Source organism: Aristolochia californica, unplaced genomic scaffold (genome assembly GCF_029961685.1).
Source record: "Aristolochia californica isolate CCGP_79_NKW_82.1479 unplaced genomic scaffold, dmAriCali1.0.hap1 SCAF_1, whole genome shotgun sequence".
Taxonomy (NCBI): domain Eukaryota; kingdom Viridiplantae; phylum Streptophyta; class Magnoliopsida; order Piperales; family Aristolochiaceae; genus Aristolochia; species Aristolochia californica.
This window is the reverse complement of record NW_027181770.1, coordinates 40,947,271-40,956,042: the sequence shown is the minus strand read 5'-3', so window position 1 is coordinate 40,956,042 and position 8,772 is coordinate 40,947,271. Positions and strand designations below refer to the sequence as shown.

The 8,772-nt window shown below is 37.8% G+C and overlaps 1 pseudogene; it reads right to left on the bottom strand.

The window, feature by feature from the left end:
• Positions 1-221: 221 nt before the first annotated feature.
• On the bottom strand, positions 222-7,067 carry LOC137947740 (uncharacterized; annotated as a pseudogene).
• Positions 7,068-8,772: the final 1,705 nt, after the last annotated feature.

Sequence of the window (8,772 nt, the reverse complement as noted above, 5' to 3'; positions counted from 1 at the left end):
ATTACATTCCAACTCTAACTCTCTAAGATAAGTCTATTCAAACCAATCTACTAGAAGACTAACATGAGTTGAACTAGGACTCTTTCTTCATTCACGTGAATATAAGGGAGAAGGCTAGTTCATAGCCTTATCCTTGTGGGTCCCTCATGATCTTCCAGCTCATCTTGATAAGGTTGATAGCTCGTGAGATATTTGTGGGTCCCACTTGATCTTCAAATCTTCTAACTCAATTCAGCTTGTACTTCTTGATTCATTAACTCGTGTTCACTTGGGTGAGGATACTTCTTGGTGTCCCACGTGCTCATGGTGGGTCCCACCAGCTCGAGCACCATGGTGGATCCCACATTGTAACACTCCCCCTCAAGTTGGGGGTGAGAAGTGATCATAAATGCCAGCTTGCTGCATATGGTAGACATAATCTTGTGTGTGACCGGCTTGCTGAGAATATCTGCAACTTGATTTTGTGATGATATATGCATCAGAGATAAGAAACTGGCTTGAAACTTTTCTCGTATAAAATGGCAATCTACTTCAATATGCTTTGTTCTTTCATGGAAGATTGGATTCGATGTAATGTGTATTGCTGGTTGATTCTCACATTATAGATCTATTGGAGCTTCTTTGTAGAATCCCAATTCAGTGAGAAGTGCTCTTATCCATATGAGTTCACTAACAGTGTGTGCCATGGTCCTATACTCTGCTTCTGCACTAGACCGTGCTACTACATTTTGCTTTTTTCTTTTCCATGTAACCATATTCCCACCAACCATCGTACAAAATCCCGAAGTAAATTTTCTGTCATCCAGGGATTTGGCCCAGTATGCATATGAGAATCCTTTGATGTTGAAGTGACCATGGTTTTTATAGAGAAGCCCCCTTCTTGGAGCTCCTTTCAGATATCGTAGTATTCTTTCAAGTGCTTGCCAATGACTAAGTTGTGGCTTGTGCATGTATTGACTTACCACACTTACTGCATATGAAATATCCGGCCTTGTTACGCACAGGTAAATAAGTCATCCCACTAGTCTTTGATATTTTCCAATATCTACATCTTCTCCAGTGCCTCCACATAATTTTGTATTTACATCTATAGAAGTATCTGTTGGTTTGCATCCCATCATTCATGTCTCTTCTAGTAGATCAAGGGCATACTTCCTTTGGGATAGCACAATCCCATGTCTGGATTATAATACTTCAATACCCAAAAAATATTTGAGTAATCCAAGATCCTTTGTCTTGAATTCAGCACATATTTTCTCCTTTGTTTTTTGAATACCCTCGAAATCACTCCCAGTTAAAATAATATCATCAACACATACAGCCAGAATCACCTTACCTTTTGGTGTATTTTCAATAAATAATGAGTGTTCTGCAGAGCATCTATGAAAGCCAGTCCGTATGATGGCTTGACTAAATTTCTCAAACCATGCCCGAGGGGACTACTTTCGACCATATAGAGATTTCATAAGGCGGCATATGGACTCCCCCTCAACCACATACCCAGGTGGTTGTTCCATGTAAATTTATTCTTTAATATCACCATTAAGAAATACATTTTTTACATCAAGTTGATATATCGGCCATGATGAATTGGCCGCACGAGATAATAATATATGTACCGAGTTCATTTTTACCACTAGAGAAAAGGTTTCTTCATAATCAATTCCATAGTACTGAGTATAACCTTTGGCAACTAGTCAAGCCTTTAGTCGTGCAATTGACCCATTCAGATTATGTTTGATAGTATTAACCCACTTGCAACCAACGGGTTTTTTACCTGTGGGAAGAGGAACCAGTGACCATGTATGGTTGTCATCAAGAGCCTTCATTTCTTCATCCATTGCTGCCTTCCACGTTGGATGTTGTAGAGCCTCCTGATATGACTGTGGAACAGATATGGAGGAAATAGAAGAAAGAAACTGACAACATAAAGGTGAGAGGCGATGATGAGACTTAAAATTTAAAATGGGATGAGAAGTAGAAGGTCTAGTGCATGATCGAGGTTCTTTCCTTATAGCAATAGGACGAGTATCATATTGAGGACCAAAAATAACTTGTGATGAAGGACTTACCTCTGGTGGATCTTTTAACTCAACAGGTGTGGTGTTGACCACTTGCTCTGGGGGTTGAATAATCTCTGTATCTCGAGGCACAACCGATCTAGGGGAACCTGGTATTGAGGATAGACTAGGAGGAGCGCTATCAAAATAAAAGGAGTCTTCAAAAAATGTTACATCCCTGGACAAATAAATGTTGAAGAGTGAGACTATAACAAACATAACCCTTTTGTGTGTGAGAGTATCCCAAAAATATACACTTGATAGATTTAGGATCAAGTTTACTGTGTCTAGGTAATGAATTATGAACAAAACATTGACATCCGAAGACTTTCAAAGGTAATGAAAATGGATCATCATTCGGTAATAATCTAGAGTAAGGAGATTTATTACCAAGAACTGTAGATGGTAGACGATTTATAAGAAAACAAGCCGTAAGGACGGCATGAGGCCAATAAAAGTATTGAACTTTAATGGCATATAATAAACCTCGTGCAACCTTAAGAATATGATGATTTTTCCGTTCGGCTACACCATTTTGTTGAGGAGTGTAGGTGTATCATGTTTGATGGATAATGCCATTTTCTTGACAAAATGAGTCAAGGTCTTTGGAAAAATATTCTTTGGCATTATCAGACAGAAGAATATTTTTTCTAACCAAATTGTGTCAGTACCATAGCATGAAATGACTTAAAAATGAATTGTATCTTAGAACGCTCCTTCAAGATAAACAACCAAGTTGTGCGAGTGAAATCATCAATAATGTAATAAAATATTTTGCTTGGAAAATATTAGAGACACTCAAGGGCCCTCAAACATCAGTATGAATTAATGAAAATGGAGTGACACTTTTGACTTCTGGAAGAGGAGAGTATGTCCTCCTTTGATGTTTACTCAATTGACAAACCTCACAATGAAATTTTGACCTTACTTTAAGAGATGGAAACATATAATGAAGAGACTGTGTAGATGGATGTCCCAACTGATTGTGCCATAACCTTGTCTCATTTTCATTAGTAGAAACCATATTTATTTTTGGCACGTCCAAGTAGTAAAGCCCCCCTTGTTCATGGCCTCCACCAATCACCTACTTCGTTATAAGATCCTGAAAGACACATGAAGTGGGTGAGAAGGTAACTGAGCAATTAAAATATTTTGTCAGCTGACTAACAGATAATAGATTCAAAGGGAAAGTAGGAACGAAAAAGAATATTAGTGAGCAGAAGTGGAACCTTTCCCTTGGACTTTGGTTTGAGAACCGTCAGCTATGGTAACAAATTTGTGTGAAAGACTCGAAGATAGAGAATGTAATAAATTTTTGTTACCTGTAAGATGCTCAGAGGCTCTTGAGTCAATTATCTAGGATGAAGATGAGGCATATAGCATACCTGAAGCAGTAGTGGCAGCAATAATTGCGGAGGAACTAGAAGAAGAACCCAACATTGTCTTCATTTTATGAAATAGCTCATACTCTTCATCGGTAATATTTTTCTATGCTGCTGATTTTGTGAGATTTTCATCTTTTGTATCACTTACAAAGGGTTGATTATCACTTGACAATTCTGACTGTTCATTGGCTTTATAGCATATTTCTTTATAATGGCCGCATCGTCCACATTAAGTGCATGCCCTGTAATAGTACTGATCTATAGTGTGGCCAAAATGTTTACAATGACTACATTCTTTCCCATCTATTTTGCCCACACCAGTCCTTCCACCTCTTCCTCTGCCTCCTCTATAACTTCTACCTCAGCCTCGGCTGCGGTCAGATGATGATCCTCTATAATTGGAATACATAGCGGATGATACGTCAGTAGTAGAGGAAGAAGTGTCTGGAATATGAAGTAGTGTTGCGCACACATCATCAAACTTTGGGACAATAGAAGCACTCAAAATTTGACTCTTGGCAATCTCTAGATTAGGTTTAACATTTGCAAGGCAAATAACAGTAATTAAGGCTTCATTCTGTTTGTCTTGGATAGAAATATTAGTAGTTGAAGGTTGATCTAACTTCCACTCTTGAAGAAAACCTCTAAAGCGGGTCAAGTACTCATGGATATTTTTTCCTTGTTTAGTATTCAACATTCTTTGGAGAATATCATAGGGTCTATGTAGAGTATCAAGGCATGAGTACAGTTTAGCACATGTCTCCAAAATTTGTTTTTTTGTGTCAAAGATGAATAACATTATTGGAGACATATTCTTCCATGCTATTGATTAGCCAACTAATTACCAAAGTATCATTTTCAGCCATTTCATATAAAAAATATCATCTTCATCAATAGGTGGTCCTCGGGTGGTGAGGTGAGCGAGTAGGTCTTTTGTTATAAGGAACCTCCGAACCGATGTGGACCAAATCATAAAATTGGATACCCCACGTGAGGGTTTGGTGGTGATTCTCAGTATATAACCTTTGATATTCATATTTTCTTCAGCCATAATAGGCCCTTCAAAAAAATTCTAATAACACCAAGTAGTACTTCAATCAACTTAATGTATGGGGAAGTTCAGAATTGATGCTAAATTATCATTATGATTTTTTTCTCTAATAACACTCATAAGAGACTCATTAAAAATTTTCTATATCAGAGAAATCTTATCCCACAAAAAAAATTCCAATAATCCGATCATGGACTGGTCTCTATAAACAAAATTTCCAAACCGACAAAATTATTTTGATAGCTCCTTCTAGATAGAGAGGCATGCATAGCCATAATATAATAAGATGGAAACATTAATATATTCATCCTTTACTCATCTTCTAAATTTTGAAACCAGTAACATAAAAACAATAATTTTGAACACTTATCTCTCGACTTGTGTTCGTCCTTCATAAAAGAGCCTTCTTTTAAGTGGTGTTGATCATCACTTCTCTTGAGCATTCCTTTAACGAGGGATCATAAATATAATGCTCTGATACCATGTTGAACTTAGGATCCCTTTTCTATAATTCCGAGAAAAAGAAAGAAGAAAGAAAAAAGAAAAAAAAGGAAGAAGAGTTCTCAGGTTTCAAGAAGAAAAAATAAAAGAACAGAGAGAGGTTGCGCCAAGCAAAGAGAGAGAGAGAGTAACTCGAGAATGGGATGTGTAACTTGATTAATTCCAAATTATAATACCTCTATTTATAGTAGAGGAGGAGGTATAGTCCTTATACAAATAGTCTTTCAATCCTAATTACGTTCCAACTCTAACTCTCTAAGATAAGTCTATTCAAACCAATCTACTAGAAGACTAACATGAGTTGAACTAGGACTCTTTCTTCATTCACGTGAATATAATGGAGAAGGCCAGTGAGTAGCCTTATCCTTGTGGGTCCCACATGATCTTCCAGCTCATCTTGATAAGGTTGACAACTCACGAGATATTTGTGGGTCCCATTTGATCTTCAAGTCTTCTAACTCAATTCAGTTTGTGCTTCTTGATATTCCTTAACTCGTGCTTGCTTGGGTGAGGATTCTTCTTGGTGTCCCACGTCCTCATGGTGGGTCCCACATTGTAACACATTTCTTCATCCATAGCCACCTTCCATCCTAGATGCTTCATTGCCTCTTGATAGGACAATGGAAAGAGATGCAAGGAACTGAGAGCACTCCGAAGACAAGCGATGGTGAGACATAAAATTGGAGATAGCGTGAGTAGTAGTATAGGAACGACTTTCATTTATTAAAGCAATATGCCGAGTATCAAATTCAGGCCCAAAAATAGGAGGAGAAGGACTTACCTTAGGTGGATCCGACTACTCCACAGGTGAGGGGACGACTGGTGCTACAGGGGGTTGAGTAATATAAACATTGAAAGGCACAAATAGACAAGGTGTGGAAGGAGGAAATGTCAAACCTGGAGGAGCATCATGTGAGGAATAGAAGGAGGTGTCCTCAAACAAAGTCACATCCCAAGATAAAAGCATCCTCTGAAGGGTAGGATTGTAACAGACCTATCCTTTCTATGTATGACAGTACCCCAAAAAAATACACCTCATAAAATGGGGATCAAGTTTACTCTTTTGTGGAGAAGTGACATGAACAAAACAAGTACATCCAAAAACTTTAATAGGAAGAGAAAAGGGATCTTCACATTGAAATAAAACAGAGTAAGAAGTTTTACTACTAAGAACAGATGAAGGTAACCTATTGATATGAAAACATGTTGTAAGTATAGGATGAGACAGATAAAATAGGGTACCATCATGGAGTAGAAGAGGCCTCGAGCAAGTTCAAGAAGGTGACAATTCTTTCTTTCAACAACACTATCTTGTTGAGGAGTATAGGCACACGATGTTTGATAAATAAGCCCATTACCCTCACAAAATGATTTGAACTCATTAGATAAATATTCCTTAGCATTGTCAAACCTAAGGATTTGAATTTTCTTTTCAAATTGAGTCAACACCATAGCATGAAAGGTTTTAAAGATAGGAAGGATTTTTTATCGTTCTTTAAATAAATATAACCAAGTCACTTGGGTAAAGTCACACGGGTAAAGTCATCAACAAAAGTAATAAAGTATTTAACTTGAGAAATATTCGAGACACATAAAGGTCCCCATACATCAGAGTGTATTAAAATAAAAGGAGCAGCACTTGTAGTTGTAAGGCGAGGAGAATATGTACTCCTTATGTGTTTACTTAGTTGACAAACCCCACAATTGAAAGTAGAAAGTGATTTTAAAGAAGGAAGTAAATAACAAAGTGAAGAGGTAGACGGACGGCCAAGCCGGTTGTGCCAAAGTTGGGCCTCAGATGTAGTGGATGATAGGGTAGTTAATGGTGGAAAAGTGAAGTAGTACAAGCCCCCTTTTTCATGGTCTCCACCAATCACCTACTTCGTAGTTAGATCCTGAAATGTACAGGAAGAAGGTGAGAAGGTGACAGAGCAATTCGATTTTTTTTTGTTATTTGACTAATTTAAAGCAAATTTAAATGAAATTGAGGGAAAAACAAAACATCTTGAAGATGCATAGAAAATGTAAGAGATGAAGAACCCTTGCCAAGTACCTTGGTTTTGGTACCATTAGCAATAGTAACAAATTTCTAATGAAGACATGAAGATAATGAATGAAGCATGTGGTTGTAACTTGATAGATGTTCGGAGGCCCCAGAGTCGATGATCCAAGAGGAACTGGACGAAGAGGAAGAAAGTATACCTGATGCAATGGTGGTAGCATCATTATGTAATGGAGGGATGGAGGGCTCCATGAAAGACTTCATCTTCTGAAATGTGACATAGTCTACAGTAGTGAGAGTCACATTCCCAAAGTTGGAGTCAACATTTTCGTCCCGTTTCTTAATATTAACGGAAGTTGGGTTAGTCGTGGCCCAATCAGGCTTGCCATGAATTTTCCAGCATGTTTCCACAAGGCAGTTCTGACCACCACAACAAGTGCAAAGACGAGGCTCAATGTGGGAATGAGTTGGACCCGTTCAATCACCTCTATTATGACCCCCTCTAAAATTTCTATTGTGTCCTCAGTATGAAGACGATATACCCCTATTTCTGGAGTACATAGCAGATGGAGTATCAATGGGGGAAGTAGGAGATTGTTCAGGGATCTGTAGTAATGTGGCACTAGTGTCAGTGAAGGATAGAAGAGCAGAGGAACTAAGAATCTAGGTCTTAGCAACCTCAAGGTAAGGCTTGATATTTGTCAACCAAATAGTTGCTACCAAGGCCTCTCATTGCCTTTCTTGAACTGCAATGTCTCTGGAGTATAGTTGAGCTATTTTCCATTCTTGGAGAAGGCCCCAAAACCGGGCTAAAACTCATGAATGTTATGTCCTTTTTTAGTATTCAGCGTACTTTGTAAGTCATCGAATAATTTTTGTAAGGAGGCAATACTGGAGTATAGCGTAGCACATGTGTCCCAAATGTCCTTGGTTGTTTCCAAGTGGAACACATTATTAGTTACATGCTCCTCTGTTGGAAGTTAAGATCAAGCCCAAACGACCAAGGAAGACCCACATATGTAAGATTATTATAAGATGGGCCACATGACCAAGGAAGGCCCACAAGATGGGCCCAAGGCCATAGTAGGACCTACAATGATTACCAAGGGTTGGCATCCTTATCACATCAGTTGGAAGATCAAGAATGACTGACAAAAGTATCTTTATCTTAGGGTCACGACCAAGAAGAATTTTAGTTTAAGTTATATTTGTCTTTTATCAATATTGAGTTACCTAATTATGTTAGGACTTACCTTAATTGTTAGATTTTGGGTGTAATTGGGACAAGGGTAGTTTTATTGTAATTGGACTCTACTACCTTCCTCTATTATAAATAGAGGTTCAAGTACTCTGATTACAACAAGTTATTGATGTCAATGAAGTATTTCACTTTTCCAAAAATTCAACATGGTATCAGAGCAGGTTCTGTGAGTTGACTTGGTCAACTCACGGAGGTAATGTGATCCTTTTCTCTAAACCCTAAACCCTAGGTCCAGGTTTGTAGTTATTTTTTTCAGTCCCTACACCCGTAGTTTCCTTTGCATTTTTTAACTCCATATCGAGTTTTTAATATTTCAAATATTATATATTTATAGAAATAAATTTGAGTCTACTTTCCAAAGAAGAATGATTTGTTCCAATCAGAATTATATTCAGAGAGTTTTCAATATTTGAATGAACGAAGGTCAGATTGCAAAAAGGTTCAAGCAGCAGTAGCAATCTTCAGATTCCGAGGTATTTTTTACTATCAAGAACTAGACTTTATATGCAGAA